Source organism: Solanum pennellii, chromosome 4 (genome assembly GCF_001406875.1).
Source record: "Solanum pennellii chromosome 4, SPENNV200".
Taxonomy (NCBI): domain Eukaryota; kingdom Viridiplantae; phylum Streptophyta; class Magnoliopsida; order Solanales; family Solanaceae; genus Solanum; species Solanum pennellii.
Genome location: NC_028640.1, coordinates 57,486,233 through 57,495,088, shown reverse-complemented (window position 1 = coordinate 57,495,088; position 8,856 = coordinate 57,486,233). Strand labels below are relative to the sequence as shown.

At 35.2% G+C, this 8,856-nt stretch overlaps 1 long non-coding RNA gene across 1 annotated transcript; it reads left to right on the top strand.

Annotated features, from left to right (window-relative positions):
• Window positions 1-201: 201 nt before the first annotated feature.
• Window positions 202-7,206, top strand: LOC114076752. Its single transcript, XR_003577748.1, has 2 exons — window positions 202-364; window positions 6,344-7,206. It is a non-coding gene; the product is annotated as an uncharacterized LOC114076752 (long non-coding RNA).
• The last annotated feature ends 1,650 nt before the right edge of the window (window positions 7,207-8,856 follow it).

Below are 8,856 nucleotides of genomic sequence, written 5' to 3'. Positions count from 1 at the left end.
CCCCCCCCCCCCCCCCCCCAAAAAAAAAAAATTGTGCCCTAATTCCTCCTATAAAGTCCCCTCATCATCTTCATTAAAAGAGGTTAGAGATAACTTACATTGAGAGGGGAGAACAAAAAATACAGTTGAAAGAGAGTTTGAAGAACAAAAGGGGGTTGGGGATTTCTACTGATGTACAGGAACAGAGAGATAATTATACATAACGATTATAAATATATAAACATAGATAATCAGCAAGGAGACCGTTGTTTGTATCCTGCTAGTTTCCACTAGGTTTGCTTGTTTATTGGAATTTTTCGAAGTAACTCTTGTGGTGGTGCAATCATTGCCGGAATCTAGAGTCCCACACGCTACTCCAAAAGAGGTAAAAATGATTTTCTTTTACGCTTTAGCTCTTCTTTATTCATTTTAGAATTAAGAGTGTTATGAATTTTGTGAATGAAGCAATTGAACTGCTATTCTAAATTCATTTCTTAGTTTCGATATAGCTTGGTTTTGTTCTGAAAGTCAGATGAGTCTCCATTTTGTTCTGCCTGAGTAGTCTATCGTTCTTTTATTTCAACTTGAGTTTGGATGACTGTTTGGTTCTGTTTCTTCTCTGTTTGCTCATGTTTTGGACTGATGTTCTCTTCCGTTCAATTCGAAATGTTAGAGTCTCATCGATACTGGAGTAATGTTGTAGTTTTCTAGCTGTTCTAGTATGACTTGTTTATTATTTATGTATTGTTTCGAACACTGGTATGTTCTATCCTTTTGAAGCTGATCATTCGACTCAGTATCAGTATGCCCTTATGTTTATTAGAATGTTATATGGTTTCGGTAGTTATTTGGATAGTTATTGATGTGTATAATAATATTCTCTCAAGATAAGCTCTACCTTCTATATTATATATAATGTTATAAAGAGTAAAATGTATCAAGTAGACTAGGACTGCGCTAAGAGTATAAGCTTATGTAAAGAAGGACTCTTAGGAAGGACTCTTAGAGTACTAAGTGTTAGACTAAAAGGATTCAACTTACTCTATATGCGTTAATACACCCCCTCAATGTGGACTGGCCGAAGTAATGGACACATTGTCTCTTAGAAAACAAAAGCGAGATGAAGGCAGGCCCTTTGTGAAGATATCAACTAACTCCAATTGTGTCGGAACATATTGGACGATAAGATCCCCTTCTGCAACCTTGTCACGAACAAAATGAAAATCAACAGCAATACGTTTCGAGCGATCATTAAAAACAGGTTTGCGAGTCATGTAGGTGGAGCTGATGTTATCACACAATAGACGAATTGGTTCACGAAGAAAGATACCAAGCTCATAAAGGATGTGGCGAATCCAACAAGTCTCAACAACAGTGTATGCAATAGCATGGTACGCATCCTCTGTAGATGATTTTGAAACTGTTGGTTGCTTCTTCGTACACCAAGAGATTAGATTATATCCCAGGAACACAGCAAAACCAGAAGTAGAACGACAACTACACAACCAGCCCAATCAGCGTCTGAGTAAGCAATAACCATGGAAGTAGGTGATGAGGCACGTAAAGTCAGACCATAGGTCAAAGTACCCTGCAAATACCTAAAAATACGCTTGATACAATGCATGTGAGTAGTACAGGGGGCATGCATAAATTGAGAGACAACATTTACGGCATAGGAAATATCTGGACTTGTCATAGTCAAATATTGAAGAGCACCAACCATGCTCCTATATTCACTAGGATATGAAAGTAACTCACCGTCCATTAGAGAGATAAAAGTGCGAGAAGCAAGAGGGGTACAAACAAGTTTGCATGTGTGCATATGAAATTTAAGCAATAAATGAGAAATGTACTTTTGCTGAGACAAGTGAAGAGTATGAGATGAACGAACCGCTTGAATACCAAGAAAGTAATGAAGATTGCCCAAATCCTTCATTGCAAATTGATGAGATAAACGAGATATGAATTGATCAAGAAGACCATTATAACTACCTCTGAGAATAATATCATTGACATAGAGTAAGAGAATAAGGACATGAGAAGAAGAGCGATGTATAAACGTTGAACTATCAGATTTGCTGCAAATAAAACCATAAGAAATAAGAAATGAACTGAAGAGATGAAACCAAGCCTGAGGCGCTTGTTTCAAGCCATAGATGGCTTTGGTTAGGTTGCAAACATGAGTAGGATAATCATGATGAATGAAACCTGGAGGCTGCTTCATGTAAACCTCCTCACTGAGGACACCGTGCAAAAATGCATTTTTAACATCCGACTGACGAATCTACCAAGAGAGGGAGAGAACAAAGGAAAGAACAATTCTCACCATTGTTGCACGGACAACAGGTCTAAAGGTCTCATGATAATCGATGCCAAGTTTCTGATGAAATCCTTGTGCTACAAGACGAGCCTTATACCGCTCAATAGGCCCATCTGAATTATATTTTATGCGATATACCCATTTAGAACCAACTGAGTTCATGTTTGTAGTAGAGGGAACAAGGATCCACGTTTTGTTCTCCAAAAGGGCATTAAATTCATCTGCCATTGCTTGTTGCCACTTTGGATTCTTCAGAGCTTGAGAAAAGCAAGAAGGTTCCTGTTCATGGATATTAATACTCAAAGAAAAATCTTGGTTTGTCTTAGAAATACCAGACTTTGATCGAATTTGCATTGGATGCAGAGGAATGGTAGATAAAAAAGGTGAGGAATTAATAACAGGTGGCGAAGTAGATAAGGGCAGTGAAGATCCTACTGGTAACGACTCACTCGGACAAGGTACAGTTAAATTAGACTCTATAGTAGAGGTCTGACACCTTGTAGAATCTAAAGATCCAGAGGATGAAGGTTGAGACACATAAGAAGTATTTTTTTAAGGATAGAATGGAGGTAGATATAGAAGATCAGAACTAGAGGATGAAGGAGCGGGAGAACTAGACAACTCAGAATATGGAAATACTAGTTCATGAAATATAACATGACGAGTGACATATACAAGACCAGTTTTGGGATCTAGACAACGATAACCTTTATAGCCAGATACATAGCCAAGAAATACACATCGAATCGAACAGGGTGTAAGCTTATGAGAGACTCGAGTAGACAAATCAGGAAAGCACTCGCAACCAAATACTCGAAGAAAGTTGTAATCAGAAAGCTTATGAAACAGTTTCTCAAACGAAAAAAGACTATGTAAAATTGGTGTAGGTAACCTGTTAATGGTAAAAACGACATAAAATGCAGCATCAACCCAAAATTTAAATGGAAGAGTAGCATTTGTGAGAATAGTGCGTACCATTTCAATAATATGTCGATGTTTCCTTTCAGCAACTCATTTTGTTCAGGAGTGTCCGGATATGACTTACGAAAAGAAATGCCTGAATTAATAAAATATGTAATCATGATTTTGTTGTCAAACTCACCTCCTCCGTCACTTTGTAAAACTTTTATTTTAGTATTAAACGAATTTTCCACCAGTTTTTGAAAAGCACAAAATTGAGGAAAAACATCTGATTTATTTTTCATTGGATAAAGCCACGTAAATCGAGAGAAGTCATCAACAAAAATAACATAATATTTAAGACTCAAATTAGATAAAACAGGTGATTTCCATACATCTAAATGAATGATTTCCAAGGAAAAAGAACTACAATGGTCCACTAGATTGAATGATAAACGATGAGACTTTTCTAGACGGCAAGAGACAAACTTATTATTAAACGAATTAGACAAATTGATAAAATTATTTTTCCTAAGACTAGATAAAACATGAGTTCCACAGTGTCCCAAGCGACGATGCCATATATCACCAGAATGACGAAAAGCAACACATGCTTGGGGAGGAGAAGACTTGGACCAAGGAGATAAAGGATATACATCGCCCTTACTAGAAGCTTGAAGGAGAATTTGACCCGAGGCTTTGTCCTTAACAACAACAGAAGATGAGTCAAAATTAACAGAACAAATATTATCCTTGCATAGTCTTTTGACAGAAAGTAAATGGTGGTGGAGATGGAGAACATGAAATATGGATTTCAAATGTAAGGGACGAGATGTAGTGGGTAATTGTGCGTAACCAATATTTGCAATTTTAAGCAAAGATCCATTCCCAGCCAATACATGATCTGATCCATTGTAAGAAGATTTATACATAAAATTACCTTTAGATGGAGTCATATGAGCGGAAGCAGCTGAATCAAAATACCAAGGAGCATCGTTTGTTCACTGATCGACATAACACCGAAAGACTTAGGCAGATCATTAGCAACAAAAGCATGGTTAAAATGATTATTGCACTAAAGAGCAGAATGACCAAGATGTCCACAAATTTGACAAACAAGTGTAGAAGGTGAGGGACCTAAAATTCCAGTGGACGATGAAGGTACGTTAACAGAAGGTGAAATATATGAAGTTGTTGGGATGCTACCAATGCCTGACTATGATTGTCCAGAGAAACCACCGCGAGTAAAAGAGTTGCCAGAGGGAACTTGATGTTGTTGACGCCGACTAGAAGAGCCTCGACTTCTACCACCACGGCCTCGACCTTTAGAGGAGAAAGAGCGACCTTTGCCAGGACTTCCTTGAGGAGTGGACTGATTACCCGAGATATTTGATGAATTTGAGCTCACATTTGAGTAGCGAATGCTTGATGTGGGACAACATAATCTATATCCTTGAAGCATTGCAATCGTTGTTCATGGAGTAGAGGTTTTGTTCTGAGTTCTTCAAGTGATAGTGAACCAGGAAAGTGTGTAATAATCTTAACTAAAATGTCATATTCCTTGCCTAATCCAAGAAGCACATGATTAATAAAATATTGACAAGAAATAGGAGAACTTATTGCCGCAAGAGAGTCAGCAATCTGCTTGGCCTATCGAAGATATTGATCCATCGACATAGAGTCTATTTTACGCATAGTTGTCAGTTGTCTCTTTAGTTCTATAGATTTCGCCTGACTTGCATCCATGTACCGACGTTGTAAAGAATTCCAATTATCACATAAAGTAGGTAGTAAATGGACATCCATAAGAAAATCTCGAGAAAATGTCGCAAATAACCAGGAACGAACACTTTGATCAACTTTGATCCATGACCAATAAAGAGGATTCGGCATTCTAGATGCATCATAAACAAAGGGATTTGGTGGAAAGATTGAACCATCGACAAATCTAAGAAGTTCATATGAGAGCAAGAGATTGAAATTGAGTACGCTATGTGAGGTAGTCTTCAACGGATGCAAGCTTTATAGTCACCAGATTTGTGACATTTGGTACAGCAAGAGCAGCAACATGATTATATGTTGAGAGAGACGCTGGATCTGTATTTCCGTTAAATTAAAATTGAAAGGAGGAACCAACACTACTAACAGATGGACCAATTAAAGTAGTGCAAGAAGAGGTTTGATAAGGAAAAGAGGTTGGCAGTGTGGAGAATGAATAAGATAGAGGGGGAGACTGGCAAAAATACCTGATGATGATGTTGCAGGTACATTAGGGATGGTAGAATCTGTTTGAGAAGATGGGATAATTGGGTCAGAAATTGTTCCAGTGGTTGTCACCATCTTTACGTGAGAGAAAGAAACACTTAATCCTGTGAGAAAAGAATCATTGTGCTGCTATTGATGGCTATCTTATACCATGTGTATAATAATATTCTCCCACGATAAGCTCTACGTTAGAGCCTTCTATATTATATATAATGTTATAAAGAGTACAATGTATCAAGTAGACTAGGACTATGCTAAGAGTACAAGCTTATATAAATAAGGACTCTTAGAGTACTAAGTGTTAGACTAAAAGGATTCAACCTATTCTATATGCGTTAATAAGTGATTCATCCTCTAGCTTCTCTTATCTTAGTTTGTTTACTATTTTATAGTTGATACAAAGGGCTTATCTTATACTCCCTCTGTCCCATTTTATGTGGCAACATTGACCGGGCACGGAGTTTAAGAAATAAATGAATACTTTGAAATGCTTATCAAATTGACCTTCAAAAGTAGACTCACTTTTCTCTCTCCTCATAAATGTATTTGAGTACTATTTTTAAAATTAAGTGGGACCAACAAGGGTTAAAAAGAAATTATACCTTTAAATACTTAGCATATAAGGAAATGCGACATTCTTTTGGGGACTGACCAATACGGAAATGGTGCCACATAAAATGGGACGGAGGGAGTATTAAATATAGCTTTACGAATTTGATCATGTCCCTGTTTCTTCTTTGGTTCCCAATTTTTATTACTTGCTGTTTAGTATTTCATTTCAAATCATTCACACTCCATATAGATGTTTACACTTCTTGATCACTTAGCTTTTCTTTTATAAGTTTTATGTAGTTATAATCACTGTTTGTGCCTTTTGAGTCATCCACGCTTGTTTTGTCCAAGTTCTCGGCATCATAATTTTAGTCTCCTCTCATCTCGACCCCCTTTTTATTTTGGTTTAAAAAATGTAAAGTCTTTAAATAATAGTTGTTGTATTTGAGCTTAGGCTAGTAACTGTGAGCAGCATGTCTCTTTTGAAAATTTAGTTATCTGGACATTAATGCTCCCTGGATCAAATAATTTCTGTCTCCTTAGCCTTTCTACTCTTTCATTGTTGTTTCAGTGAGAATTTGAGCCTATCAATGGTAAGATTGTATCAACCTTCGTGACCTTGAGTATTGTATTAGGCTATTGCTTGGATTTGTTTCATCTTAGTTTATTGTTTATTGGAGTTTATTCAAGATCAACTTTATATTATTCAGATTGTTTGTGTGATTACTTTATTACTTTCGTTACAATTAGTGCTTATACGTTTATTTTTATTTTTGATGCATGTGGAAATATGCCGAGTTCATTATGAACTCTTATTTTCCATTCGTCACATTTTGAGAGAGCCACAAAGGTCCTAAATATTCTTTTCATCGAGTCAAACCCACAAAAATTGAAGCACAGGCTAAGAAGCTGAAGATTTTGGGCCATAATGGCCCAAGTTTATTTTCTGAAATTTTGTATTTTTGTATTTTTGTATTTTGGGTTCAACCCCCCTCGTAATATTTGTTTATCCTCGTTTTATTAGTTCTTAGGACAGGTTAAAATGGGCCTAAGGCCAAAAGAAAGGATAATTATTTTCATGACTAATTTAGGACAAGAAAAATCAAATGGGCCTAAGGCCCAAAGCAAAATGGGTCCAAATACCGGTTTAGACGGGCAGAAATCAGATTTGAACCCAACTCTCTCTCTCTCTCTCTTACTTTATTGTTTATTTGCTTGTTATTAACTGTCTTAGTCTTGGGTTAAAAATTCAAATTCCCACAAGACGTCGTTATGTTTAGCTATTTAAACTATTGACTCTAAATAGATTTTAAAAAATATAAATTTTGTAAGTCAAAGAATCTCACTTAGATAGTAGGTTAATATTTCATTTTTAGCAAATCTAAATAAATTTTAAACTTAGAATTAAGTTAAAACCATTTTGTCAAACAAGTTAGTTGTCGGATAACTACTAGTTAGCGAATATTTTAGTTGCAGTTAAAATCTTCCTAAAATGTTGATATGAACCCCCTAACCCCTTTAAAAATCTATCAATTTGATTTTCTGTTTTAGTCAATTGGAAGAATAGTTTTCTTGATTTTTCTCAAAAATTAAGTGGAGACTCTAAACAAGTCCTAAAACAACGGAATATTTTTCCTATAAATAAAACACACAATACAAACAGGTACAAGTATAAGGGTCTACTAGACCATTTCGCCTATTCAGTTACTATACATATATATATGTTCTTTTTTTCGATTTATTGGGTGCCGTGGCACCCCATTTGTTCAAGTAGCTCTGCCCCTGACTTTTGTACAACTCTTAAAATCCTATCACCAAACATGGTATAAGTTCTATTGACTTTTCTACCTACTAAAAACTTCTACCAAACATAGTGAAACTAATATTACAAGTTTTAGGTCATCTCCAATCATACACTCTATTTTACTCTACAAATATAGAGTTCTCTATTTTTTCAGACAATCAACTCCAAATTAATTTTCTATTTTACTTTCCAAAAGGAATCTTTTTTTTCTCTTTCAATATTATATAAATATTTGTATTTCATTCTTGTTTTCTTATTAAAAACTCTATTTATTCTGAATATTTGCTTTATACAATTTTCATGTGATATAGAATTTTAGTTTTTCAAATTTTTTATCTAATATAAAATTATATATTATTCTAAATTTTTAAATAATATAAATTGCAAGAAAATATTATATATAATACAAATTTAATGGATACATTCAAATAAAAGGGAAATAGAATTCCATAAACACTCAGTTTTCGAAATAACTACGTTGCTCCCATAAATGCTCTATTAATGCATTAAGGAGTTCAAAATGAGCATTTTTGTCCTTAATTTTTCTGTGTTTACCAAAAAATTGTTCAAACTCGAAATTTACATCTACCACCATTTCTTTAATTGGAGTTGGGGCCTCTACGACATCTTGAATTGGTGCATTAAGATAACGTTCATCCTCAATTATCATGTTGTTATAATACATGTAGTCACTATATCATGTAGCACTTTCTTTCTCCAAAAATGTAAGGGTTCTACAATAATTGCAAAACTCTGAATGCACGTTCAACATCTTTTCAGCATGATTCTTGTTTCATTGCGAATTAATTATCATGTTATGTATTGTATTTTATCTTGTATTTAAATTATTATTGTCACGACCCAAAACCGAGCCGCGACTGGCACCCACATTTACCCTCCTATGTGAGCGAACCAACCAATCTAAACCTTAACATTTCAATTTAATATCAACATAAAGCAATGCGGAAGACTTAAACTCATTAATAAAAGACAATTCAATAACTTCTAAAATTCAACATCTATTATTTCCCCAAAA